The 13,553-nt window shown below is 51.2% G+C and overlaps 1 protein-coding gene and 1 long non-coding RNA gene across 7 annotated transcripts in view; one reads left to right on the top strand and one right to left on the bottom strand.

The window, feature by feature from the left end:
* Positions 1 to 13,553, top strand: part of ZBTB20 (zinc finger and BTB domain containing 20) — a 759,091-nt gene that overhangs the window by 394,357 nt on the left and 351,181 nt on the right. The window lies entirely within an intron of this gene.
* LOC146058658 (uncharacterized) overlaps positions 8,180 to 13,553 on the bottom strand; it is a 41,511-nt gene continuing 36,137 nt past the window's right edge. Inside the window, exon 4 of the long non-coding RNA XR_014469881.1 lies at positions 8,180 to 8,256. This is a non-coding gene — a long non-coding RNA (uncharacterized LOC146058658). The remainder of the gene's footprint in view (positions 8,257 to 13,553) is intronic.

The following is a 13,553-nucleotide window of genomic DNA, read 5'->3' as shown; positions in this document are numbered from 1 at the left end:
ACAGGGGTCCCAGGTTCAACAGCCTGAATGTTGAGAGGTATGCATTATGCCTTATAACTGGGAATCAGCGGGTTCGGTTCCAGAACAATTACCACACCCCCACTCACGGGTTCCTTTGAGCACCGCCTATAGCCCTTCCCATTTTGCCCCACCTCCTATTTCCTCAAACTGGCTGCGCTCCATCGGAGAGGGCAGCCTTAAAGTCAGCAAGTCTGATATAACAGCTATATAATTGAGGTATGGGTGCAATTAGGGAAATTTATGGAGTCAGGGAGATTGATAATAATTCAGGGAGTCTCCATACTACAGGCTGAGGATCTACAGTATGTAAAGATTCCACTATCAGTCAATTGCTGGGGAAGTAGCGCTGCAGTCACTTCCTGTTACTCTGCTTCCTGTGTGTACTGGGGTACTGGCATTACCTCCAGATACTCTGCTTACTGCATGCGCTGGGGTAGTGTTGCTGCAATCGCTTCCCGTTACCCTCTTCCTGCCTGCTCCGGGGTTGCTGTAGTCAAATCCATGCTACTCTGCTTCCTGAGTGTACTGTGGTAGTGTATCTGCAGTCACTTCCTGTTACTGTGCTTCCTGCCTGTGCTGGGGTAGTGTCGCTGCAGTCACTTCCTGTTACTGTGCGTTCTGCCTGTGCTGGTGTAGTGTTGCTGTAGTCGCTTCCTGTTACTGTGCTTCCTGCCTGTGCTGGGGTAGTGTTGCTGCAGTCACTTCCTGTTACTCTACTTCCTGCCTGTGCTGTGGTAGTGTTGCTGCAGTCGCTTCCTGTTACTGTGCTTCCTGCCTGTGCTGGGGTAGTGTCGCTGCAGTCACTTCCTGTTACTCTACATCCTGCCTATGCTGGGGTAGTGTTGCTGCAGTCGCTTCCTGTTACTGTGCTTCCTGCCTGTGCTGGGGTAGTGTCGCTGCAGTCACTTCCTGTTACTCTACATCCTGCCTGTGCTGGGGTAGTGTCGCTGCAGTCACTTCCTGTTACTCTACATCCTGCCTGTGCTGGGGTAGTGTCGCTGCAGTCACTTCTTGTTACTCTACTTCCTGCCTATGCTGGTGTAGTGTTGCTGCAGTCGCTTCCTGTTACTGTGCTTCCTGCCTGTGCTGTGGTAGTGTTGCTGCAGTCGCTTCCTGTTACTGTGCTTCCTGCCTGTGCTGGGGTAGTGTCGCTGCAGTCACTTCCTGTTACTCTACATCCTGCCTATGCTGGGGTAGTGTTGCTGCAGTCGCTTCCTGTTACTGTGCTTCCTGCCTGTGCTGGGGTAGTGTCGCTGCAGTCACTTCCTGTTACTCTACATCCTGCCTGTGCTGGGGTAGTGTCGCTGCAGTCACTTCCTGTTACTCTACATCCTGCCTATGCTGGGGTAGTGTCGCTGCAGTCCCTTCCTGTTACTCTACATCCTTCCTATGCTGGGGTAGTGCCGCTGCAGTCGCTTCCTGTTACTGTGCTTCCTGCCTGTGCTCGGGTAGTGTCGCTGCAGTCAATTCCTGTTTCTCTACATCCTGCCTATGCTGGGGTAGTGTCGCTGCAGTCACTTCCTGTTACTGTGCTTCCTGCCTGTGCTGGGGTAGTGTTGCTGCAGTCACTTCCTGTTACTCTACATCCTGCCTATGCTGGGGTAGTGTCGCTGCAGTCACTTCCTGTTACTCTACATCCTGCCTATGCTGGTGTAGTGTTGCTGCAGTCGCTTCCTGTTACTGTGCTTCCTGCCTGTGCTGGGGAAGTGTTGCTGCAGTCACTTCCTGTTACTCTACATCCTGCCTATGCTGGGGTAGTGTTGCCTGACCTGCGATTCACAATATAAAAGATAAATATTTTAATGCGATTAATGATTGGAAAAAAGACTTTGTAACAATAATTTCCTTCTGTCGCCACCATCTGGAACCTGCACTACTGCAGTCCTTGTTTTTTCAGTATTCCCCCGCAGCTGCAGTCATCTTATCCTCCATAGGGAGAAGCCACATTTCAGCCTTTGCTGGAGATACATGACTTTCCTGCCCACTGAGAAGTGTTACTTTCCCGCCTGAGCGAGTACCAGCCTTACCTTGCCCTACACCTCAGACGCCGCCTGTTCTCTGCTGGCTTGTCAGACATCACTGGAGCTCAGACGGAGCCTTGGAAATGTTCTACCTGGAAGGCATGAATCTGCAGTGTCCCCATCACATCACAGGATTATTAATGATGTTGTTCTGGAGTAAGTGACAGATCTCAATATCACAAGTTGTAGTCCTGTTATCCGGCATTTTCTCTTGGCTATGAATTGCTGTGTACTGTTCTGTGGTGTCCTCAGATGAGACGGAGACAGGCCGCTTTGTTCTTGTATACTGTACCCTATATCAACCATTAGCCGGATACATACTTTTATATTATTATTTTTCTGTTTCCTGTGTTGTTATGTACATTATTATTAAATCTGGGTGACTTTTATATCACCTGCTCCTCACCGTTGTCGTGTATTAAACGTGGAGTCGATAATTGACCTTGGTTTGTTATTTCTGATCGTGCCCTCAGAATCAGACAGTCAATTGGTTGAACGCTATTGGTCGACACATGCCAGGCATAGCTGCCTACCCTCCTGCATTCTGCAGGAGACTCCCTGAAATAGCAGCAATCTCCCTCTCTCCCTCATTAGTCTAGCAATCTCCCTCATGTCACCTAGCCCACATTACACTGTTACATCATAGTTACCTCCCCTCCTGCATTCTGCAGGAGACTCCCTGACATAGCAGCAATCTCCCTCTCTCCCTCATTAGTCTAGCAGTCTCCCTCATGTCACCTCACTCACATTACACTGTTACATCATAATTACCTCCCCTCCTGCATTCTGCAGGCTACTCCCTGACATAGCAGCAATCTCCCTCTCTCCCTCATTAGTCTAGCAATCTCCCTCATGTCACCTCGCCCACATTACACTGTTACATCATAGCTACCTCCCCTCCTGCATTCTGCAGGAGACTCCCTGACATAGCAGTAATCTCCCTCTCTCCCTCATTAGTCTAGCAATCTCCCTCATGTCACATAGCTCACATTACGCTGTTACATCATAGTTATCTCCCCTCCTGCATTCTGCAGGAGACTCCCTGACATAGCAGTAATCTCCCTCTCTCCCTCATTAGTCTAGCAATCTCCCTCATGTCACATAGCTCACATTACGCTGTTACATCATAGTTATCTCCCCTCCTGCATTCTGCAGGAGACTTCCTGACATAGCAGCAATCTCCCTCTCTCCCTCATTAGTCTAGCAATCTCCCTCATGTCACCTAGCCCACATTACACTGTTACATCATAGTTACCTCCCCTCCTGCATTCTGCAGGAGACTCCCTGACATAGCAGCAATCTCCCTCTCTCCCTCATTAGTCTAGCAATCTCCCTCATGTCACATAGCCCACATTACACTGTTACATCATAGTTACCTCCCCTCCTGCATTTTGCAGGAGACTCCCTGACATAGCAGCAATCCCCCTCTCTCCCTCATTAGTCTACCAATCTCCCTCATTTCACCTAACCCACATTACACTGTTACATTTTTGGGGAAAAAAAGTAATGAGATAGATACAGTTACATAGAATCATCAGCGCCATTTCCCAGCACGTTACAAAGTATAGTATTTCTTACTAACTGCTCTGGGCCTCATCTAAATTTGGATATAAGTCTTTTTAAAAGATTCCTCTCAGATGTAGCAGTACACACCCACGCTTCTAGGTGCCACGTTCACAATTTCTTTTCACAATCTCTCCATATATGGAACTAGACACGCCCTTTAGGTGGATCATGACACGCCCCCCTCAATAGGGTGCTGTGCAAAATTCTACTACCAACTATAATCTCCCTGAAACTAGTTTTCCAAAGTAGGCAAGTATGATGCCAGGTCCCTGCAGGGAGCTTCCCCTCACAAATGCTGGGTCGCTCCCGCAATGTGAAAAGAGTATATTTGAATGGGCTACTGACGGTCTGGCGATGGTCAGAGACACAGTTAGATTCGGCAGCGATGGTTTTGGACTTTCCACATTAAAGCCTATTGAACAAGCTGCCTTATGCGCTGTTGTGTGGGGACCTTTAGCAGATATAGTGAATACGTTTAGTTGTCGGATATATACTGGATCATCCCACAGCATCATGGCTGCCTGCACAGTGCAGGGTACGGATTTGCTGTATTGTTGCTACTGGACGCGACGCCGGCGGGTTTGCGGCAGCTGAGTCCCCTTTGTTCTGTATATCAGCAGCGCAGGTAGCATGTACAGTAGGTGGCAATAGCCATGAGCTGACGGCGACGTTTGTGGTAATATTGGACAGCTGCGCACCCCTGTTATCTCGCTGCCTGCGTCAAACCCTGAACCAGGGAACAGCAAATTCTCCTGAATCTCGGAGCTAATCTCGCTGATGAGAAACAGCCGTGCACCAACTCATTAATCCTGTGGTGGACTTTAAAGGGAAAAGAAGCTGCGGTTTAATTACTAAATACAAATCCACTTTGGCAGCTCTGTCGGCCTACACGCTGTAATCATGGCCGGTCCTGACCAATACAGAGGAGAGCCTCATTTTGGAGGAATTAACCCCTGCATCCGCTCCTCCCCTCTGTACTCTAATAGCAGATGGACAATGGATAAGTGCCCGTGGGGAACACAATGTTCTGTGTCTGGGATCACTACCAGAGTTACCAGCTTCTGAGAAGAACGTCACCGCTGATACATTACAGTATCTGTACATGCCACACACAATGCTGTCTCAGTACTACAGTCTCCAACATCTCACTTCTGTCCTACAGCCCCCACCCTCTCACCTCTGTACTACAGTCTCCATCGTCTCACCTCTGTACTACAGTCTCCATCGTCTCACCTCTGTACTACAGTCCCCATCCTCTCACCTCTGTACTATAGTCTCCATCATCTCACCTCTGTACTACAGTCTCCATCGTCTCACCTCTGTACTACAGTCCCCAACGTCTCACCTATATACTAGTCCCCAACATCTCACCTCTGTGCTACAGTCCCCATCCTCTCACCTCTGTACTACAGTCTCCATCGTCTCACCTCTGTACTACAGTCTCCATCGTCTCACCTCTGTACTACAGTCCCCATCCTCTCACCTCTGTACTATAGTCTCCATCATCTCACCTCTGTACTACAGTCTCCATCGTCTCACCTCTGTACTACAGTCTCCATCGTCTCACCTCTGTACTACAGTCCCCATCCTCTCACCTCTGTACTATAGTCTCCATCATCTCACCTCTGTACTACAGTCTCCATCGTCTCACCTCTGTACTACAGTCCCCAACGTCTCACCTATATACTAGTCCCCAACATCTCACCTCTGTGCTACAGTCCCCATCCTCTCACCTCTGTACTACAGTCTCCATCGTCTCACCTCTGTACTACAGTCTCCATCGTCTCACCTCTGTACTACAGTCCCCATCCTCTCACCTCTGTGCTACAGTCCCCAACATCTCACCTATATACTACAGTCCCCAACATCTCACTTCTGTGCTACAGTCCCCATCCTCTCACCTCTGTACTACAGTCTCCATCGTCTCACCTCTGTACTACAGTCTCCATCGTCTCACCTCTGTACTACAGTCTCCATCGTCTCACCTCTGTACTACAATCCCCATGCTCTCACCTCTGTACTACAGTCCGCATCCTCTCACCTCTGTGCTACAGTCCCCAACGTCTCACCTATATACTACAGTCCCCAACATCTCACCTCTGTGCTACAGTCCCCATCATCTCACCTCTGTGCTACAGTCCCCAACGTCTCACCTACATACTACAGTCCCCAACATCTCACCTCTGTGCTATAGTCTCCATTGTCTCACCTCTGTGCTACAGTCCCCAACGTCTCACCTCTGTGCTACAGTCCCCATCCACTCACCTCTGTGCTACAGTCCCCATCACCTCACATCTGTGCTACAGTCTCCATCGTCTCACCTCTGAGCTACAGTCCCCAACGTCTCACCTATATACTAGTCCCCAACATCTCACCTCTGTGCTACAGTCCCCAACGTCTCACCTATATACTACAGTCCCCAACATCTCACCTCTGTGCTACAGTCTCCATCATCTCACCTCTGTGCTACAGTCCCCATCACCTCACGTCAGTGCTAAGGCCCCCATCATCTCACGTCTGTGATACGGCCCCCATCACCTCACATCAGTGATACGGCCCCCATCACCTCACATCAGTGCTACGGCCCCCATCACCTCATGTCAGTGCTACGGCCCCCATCACCTCATGTCAGTGCTACGGCCCCCATCACCTCACGTCAGTGATACGGCCCCCATCACCTCACATCAGTGATACGGCCCCCATCACCTCACATCAGTGCTACGGTCGCCATCACCTCACATCAGTGCTACGGCCCCCATCACCTCATGTCAGTGCTACGGCCCCCATCACCTCACGTCAGTGCTACGGCCCCCATCACCTCACATCAGTGCTACGGCCCCCATCACCTCACATCAGTGCTACGGCCTCCATCACCTCACCTCTGTGCTACAGTCCCCATCACCTCACGTCAGTGCTACGGCCCTCATCACCTCACATCAGTGATACGGTCACCATCACCTCACGTCAGTGATACGGCCCCCATCACCTCACCTCTGTGCTACAGTCCCCATCACCTCACGTCAGTGCTACGGCCCTCATCACCTCACATCAGTGATACGGTCACCATCACCTCATGTCAGTGCTATGGCCCCCATCACCTCACCTCTGTGCTACAGTCCCCATCACCTCACGTCAGTGCTACGGCCCTCATCACCTCACATCAGTGATACGGTCACCATCACCTCACGTCAGTGATACGGCCCCCATCACCTCACATCAGTGCTACGGCCCCCATCACCTCACATCAGTGCTACGGCCCCCATCACCTCATGTCAGTGCTACGGGCCCCCATCACCTCATGTCAGTGCTACGGCCCCCATCACCTCACATCAGTGCTACGGCCCCCATCACCTCACGTCAGTGCTACGGCCCCCATCACCTCACATCAGTGCTACGGCCCCATCACCTCACATCAGTGCTACGGCCCCCATCACCTCACATCAGTGCTACGGCCTCCATCACCTCACCTCTGTGCTACAGTCCCCATCACCTCACGTCAGTGCTACGGCCCTCATCACCTCACATCAGTGATACGGTCACCATCACCTCATGTCAGTGCTATGGCCCCCATCACCTCACCTCTGTGCTACAGTCCCCATCACCTCACGTCAGTGCTACGGCCCTCATCACCTCACATCAGTGATACGGTCACCATCACCTCACGTCAGTGATACGGCCCCCATCACCTCACCTCTGTGCTACAGTCCCCATCACCTCACGTCAGTGCTACGGCCCTCATCACCTCACATCAGTGATACGGTCACCATCACCTCATGTCAGTGCTATGGCCCCCATCACCTCACCTCTGTGCTACAGTCCCCATCACCTCACGTCAGTGCTACGGCCCTCATCACCTCACATCAGTGATACGGTCACCATCACCTCACGTCAGTGATACGGCCCCCATCACCTCACATCAGTGCTACGGCCCCCATCACCTCACATCAGTGCTACGGCCCCCATCACCTCATGTCAGTGCTACGGCCCCCATCACCTCACATCAGTGCTACGGCCCCCATCACCTCATGTCAGTGCTACGGCCCCCATCACCTCACCTCTGTGCTACAGTCCCCATCACCTCACATCAGTGCTACGGCCTCCATCACCTCACCTCTGTGCTACAGTCCCCATCACCTCACGTCAGTGCTACGGCCCTCATCACCTCACATCAGTGATACGGTCACCATCACCTCACATCAGTGCTACGGCCCCCATCACCTCACATCAGTGCTACGGCCCCCATCACCTCATGTCAGTGCTACGGCCCCCATCACCTCACATCAGTGCTACGGCCCCCATCCCCTAACATCAGTGCTACGGCCCCCATCCCCTAACATCAGTGCTACGGCCCCATCACCTCACATCAGTGATACGGCCCCCATCACCTCATATCAGTGCTACGGCCCCCATCACCTCATGTCAGTGCTACGGCCCCCATCACCTCACGTCAGTGCTACGGCCCCCATCACCTCATGTCAGTGCTACGGCCCCCATCACCTCAATTAGAAGCTGCATTCCCTACAGCCCACCACCTCTTTGTAGCAGAACATATTGTAGACTTACCGCTCACCTTCTGTTACCTCTATGGTATAATAGCATCTTCCTAGGACGCAGCAGCGGATCACAGTCAGCAGAAGGAGACCCTCTCCTGCAGCAATAAATACATTTACAGAATATTATTACCTGCGTTTGATAGTAACTACTGGCATTATATATGGTGCTGACATTACTGCCAGCCAGCAGTCACATGGCTCAGTAGGTAAGAGGTGCATGCACAAACCCTGACCATCGGGGACGAAATTCGGCATGCCTGAATCGGCCCCACAGTTCATTCTATCCTCTATGAGGCTACAATAAGGCATCAGGTTCTCCCTGTGACTATAGATGACATGAATACAGAATCAGCCCTTGCATTCAGTGCACAGCGCACCCCCGTCACATCAGCCTATTGCCGGCTCTCCATCCAGCTGCCTGTTACAGTGTCGCAGGAATAAGCTCTGCGGCACAGCCCTCCGCCGTACCCTTTATTTCCTAACATTGAGGCTAATGCGATTTATGAAGGACTCCTGCATCTCCAGTTCCTATGACTAATGTTCCTAGATCCCATTTCTGTGAGTTACTGTAGCGTAGTCTAAGGCTTAGAGGCGGCTGCAAATGTACAGGCCACCTATTCCTACTGACAATGTGATGTCCAGGCCCTGACATACTGCAAGTTACAGGAACAATACAGAGTGCACTACATGTCAGCCAGGCTGGGCGCCATAATAGCTGCTCACCCTGAAGTCACTTTGTCCCTGAGAACCAGCGTCCCCCCCCCCCCCAGAATACGTCGCTGTAAACACAGACACTGTAAAGGTGCGGCAGGGCTGCGATAACGCGCCAAGGGAGGGCGCGTGGGAACAAGGCATATGCGGGGGACTTGCCTACCTTTCCGGCAATTCCAAGAGAGTGAGCAAGTATGGTACTGGGTGCTACCGAATTAGGGGGGTTGTGCGTAACAGATTACAGGGGGCTCAAGCATCACCACCTGTCACTGCAGACTGGGTTGCGGGTTTTAAACATTACTGCCCATGACTTCAAAATAGGTGGTGGGGCATTTGGGCATTACCACACATCAGTGGTGGAACTTTAAATATTGTGCCCACTCAATGCCATTTTAGTGCCACTTACACATACTGCCCCCTGTAGTCCCTTTTTTACACATGATGCCCTTAGTAGTGCCGTCTATACACATAATGTTCTCAGTATTGCCGCTTATACTAATAATGACCACAGTAGTGCCACTTAGCACATAATACCTCCAGTAGTGCCTCCTATACACATAATGTTCTCAGTATTGCCGATTATACTAATAATGACCTCAGTAGTGCCACTTAGCACATAATGCCACCAGTAGTGCCTCCTATACACATAATGTTCTCAGTATTGCCGCTTATACTAATAATGACCACAGTAGTGCCACTTAGCACATAATGCCACCAGTAGTGCCTCCTATACACATAATGTTCTCAGTATTGCAGATTATACTAATAATGACCTCAGTAGTGCCACTTGAGCACATAATGCCTCCAGTAGTGCCTCCTATACACATAATGTTCTCAGTATTGCCGATTATACTAATAATGACCTCAGTAGTGCCACTTAGCACATAATGCCTCCAGTAGTGCCTCCCATTCACATAGGGCATTATTCTGGTTTACACAATCCCCTGCATGTTCGCACAGAGGAGCAATGTGCATACCCTGGGTGCGAACTGCTAGCTTGCCGTCCCATCCACACCTACCAGTGTGGGTGTGGGGTGGCGGCGAGGGGACGCGCCCATGGGTGTTCATGGGGGGGGGGGTGGGTAAAAACTGGAACCAGACAGGCTCCGATCATCAATTTCTGTCATTCCAGAGCTTGTAGTGTCCAGGGGTGTCCTGTCCTGGGGGGGCTGCCTGTGACACCTGTCACCAGGGAGAGGAGGAGGGAGAGAATAAAGCCTCCCTGTGTGGTCTGGGCATGTAGCAAAAACCGGAATGGTCTGGACCACATGGGAAGGCTGTAATCTCCCCTTCCCAATGTCCCTGGTGAAAGCTATGACAAACATCCCCTCCGGACAAGGCCACCCCCGGGTTCTTATCCAGTTTCGGTGTTAACTTTGCCCCCTGGCTGGGGCGGTTACTGGTTAACAAGGCCCAGGCCACTAGGATAGTGGGGCACTTGGACAAATGCCCATTGAGCCGTATAGAGAGAAGGCCCTGACAGTACGGTACAATTGGTTGCATTCTATAGGGGAGCACCCTACACATACAGAGTACTTCTATCCATGTTCTCCCAGCAATAGCTGGCATGCCCCACGCCCGGCAGACCTGGGGGAATCTCGTCAGATGCTGCGGCCCTGTGTCTTTAAGAAGCACGTATTCGCAGACACGCAGCATCTCCCTGTGAGTCGCTTTCTGTTCTATTGTTTAAGTTTAGCTACAGAACTGGTGGGGATCCGAGCAGCTCGGTTCCAGAATCGGGCTCTGTGAACTTCAGCAGATGTTACTTCTGTTTTTACGCCAATAGCAACTAGATGCATAATATTTTCCATTCACGCAAGTGATGTGGCTCCAAGTTATATGCAAGTGGAGCAGGATATTTGAAAATAAGATGTGAATTATTTCCTAAGCCTGTGCATTTACTCAGCGCTGGGATATGTGCATATATTGTCTGTGCCCTACGCAGAGGTCATTGCTCCGTGCAGCCATGGCGCAGGAACATTCACATTGGTTCCTCTGTAATCGTTTCCTGCCACAAGGATACTTAGCTAGTGCTACATGACACGTGCGAAACATGGCTTGTGTGTGTGTGGGGGGTATATAATGGTCAGTGCCCCAATGTCACCCACACAGTCTGTGGCAATGTGATGATGGGGGGAATATGGTCTCTGGACCGCACAAACCTTTCCTCACATAAACCAATGGGGCTATGTCCTTTATAAGGCATAACAGGACAACCTGTGATTGGTCCTTTAGGAGGAATAAATGTCTCCTTGTGGGAAAAGTGATACCTCTTCCAGGCCAGGCTGGTGCTGCTACCCACACATTCAGCACCTCCTACAGTCCTGCCGCTTCCACCTCAAACATATCTTTAGGAACTTAACCTTCCTCACCCAGAATGCTATAGAGACCCTCACTGGTCATCTCCAGACTGGACTACTGTAATCTCCTCCTATCTGGCCTCCCTCACATCTGCCCCTCTCCACTCTTATATATCCCCAGTGTTGCTGCCCAGCTCATCCTCTCCAAATGTACTACGTCCACCTCCCTCATCTTCCTCTCTAAACGTACTACGTCCACCTCCCTCATCTTCCTCTCCAAACGTACTACGTCCACCTCCCTCATCTTCCTCTCCAAACTTACTACATCTACCTCCCTCATCTTCCTCTCCAAACGTACTACATCCACCTCCCTCATCTTCCTCTCCAAACTTACTACATCTACATCCCTCATCTTCCTCTCCAAACGTACTACATCCACCTCCCTCATCTTCCTCTCCAAACGTATTACATCCATCTCCCTCATCTTCCTCTCCAAACGTACTACAACCACCTCCCTCATCTTCCTCTCCAAACGTACTACATCCACCTCCCTCATCTTCCTCTCCAAATGTACAACATCCACCTCCCTTATCTTCCTCTCCAAACGTACTACATCCACCGCCCTCATCTTCCTCTCCAAACTTACTACATCCACCTTCCTCATCTTCCTCTCCAAACGTACTACATCCACCTCCCTCATCTTCCTCTCCAAATGTTCTACGTCCACCTCCCTCATCTTCCTCTCCAAACGTACTACGTCCACCTCCCTCATCTTCCTCTCCAAACTTACTACATCTACCTCCCTCATCTTCCTCTCCAAACGTACTACATCCACCTCCCTCATCTTCCTCTCCAAACTTACTACATCTACATCCCTCATCTTCCTCTCCAAACGTACTACATCCACCTCCCTCATCTTCCTCTCCAAACGTATTACATCCATCTCCCTCATCTTCCTCTCCAAACGTACTACAACCACCTCCCTCATCTTCCTCTCCAAACGTACTACATCCACCTCCCTCATCTTCCTCTCCAAATGTACAACATCCACCTCCCTTATCTTCCTCTCCAAACGTACTACATCCACCGCCCTCATCTTCCTCTCCAAATGTACTACATCCACCTCCCTCATCTTCTTCTCTAAACGTACTACATCCACCTCCCTCATCGTCACTCACTTATAAAGCCCTAATCTCATTTCCAGTGGCCTGGTGGGATTATGTGTGATGCTGCAGGATACTATGTGGATACGATGTTGGTGATGACACAATGTATTCCACAGGTTGGCATTGTATATGATCTCTTTTGTTTGGAGGCATGTGACCCACTGAAGCATATTGGGGACATCACTGCAGTGGGGGGCAGGTTAATGTTAGGCTGAGGGCAGGATTAGGGTTAGGCTGCAGTGGGGTACAGGTAAATGTTAGGCTGCAGGTAGGATTAGGCTGCAGTGGGGGGCAAGATTAGGGTTAGGCTGCAGTTGGAACAGGTTAGTTAGGCTCCGGGCAGGATTAGGCTGCAGTGGGGCAGGTTACTGTTAGGCTGCAGTGGGGCAGGTTACTGTTAGGCTGTGGGCAGGATTAGGCTGCAGTGGGGCAGGCAACTGCTAGGCTGCGGGCAGGATTAGTCTGCAGTGGAGGCCAGGTTACTGTTAGGCTGCAGGCAGGATTAGGCTGCAGTGGGGGGCAGGTTACTGTTAGGCTGCGGGCAGGATTAGGCTGCAGTGGGGGGCAGGTTACTGTTAGGCTGCGGGCAGGATTAGTCTGCAGTGGAGGGCAGGTTACTGTTAGGCTGCAGGTAGGATTAGTCTGCAGTGGAGGGCAGGTTACTGTTAGGCTGCAGGCAGGATTAGGCTGCAGTGGGGGGCAGGTTACTGTTAGGCTGCAAGCAGGATTAGACTGCAGTGGGGGGCAGGTTACTGTTAGGCTGCGGGTAGGATTAGGCTGCAGTGGAGGGCAGGTTACTGTTAGGCTGCGGGCAGGATTAGGCTGCAGTGGAGGGCAGGTTACTGTTAGGCTGCGGGCAGGATTAGGCTGCAGGTTACTGTTAGGCTGCAGTGGGGGGCAGGTTACTGTTAGGCTGTGGGTAGGATTAGGCTGCAGTTGGGGGCAGGTTACTGTTAGGCTGCAGTGGGAGGCAGGTTACTGTTAGGCTGTTTGCAGGATTAGTCTGCAGTTGGGGGCAGATTACTGCTAGGCTGCAGGTAGGATTAGTCTGCAGTGGAGGGCAGGTTACTGTTAGGCTGTGGGCAGGATTAGGCTGCAGTGGAGGGCAGGTTACTGTTAGGCTGCAGGTAGGATTAGTCTGCAGTGGAGGGCGGGTTACTGTTAGGCTGGAAGCAGGATTAGACTGCAGTGGGGGGCAGGTTACTGTTAGGCTGC

This window comes from Crinia signifera, chromosome 2, assembly GCF_055691185.1.
Source record: "Crinia signifera chromosome 2, ASM5569118v1, whole genome shotgun sequence".
Classification (NCBI taxonomy): Eukaryota; Metazoa; Chordata; class Amphibia; order Anura; family Myobatrachidae; genus Crinia; species Crinia signifera.
The sequence above is the reverse complement of the archived record's forward strand: the minus strand, read 5'-3'. Positions and strand labels throughout refer to the sequence as shown.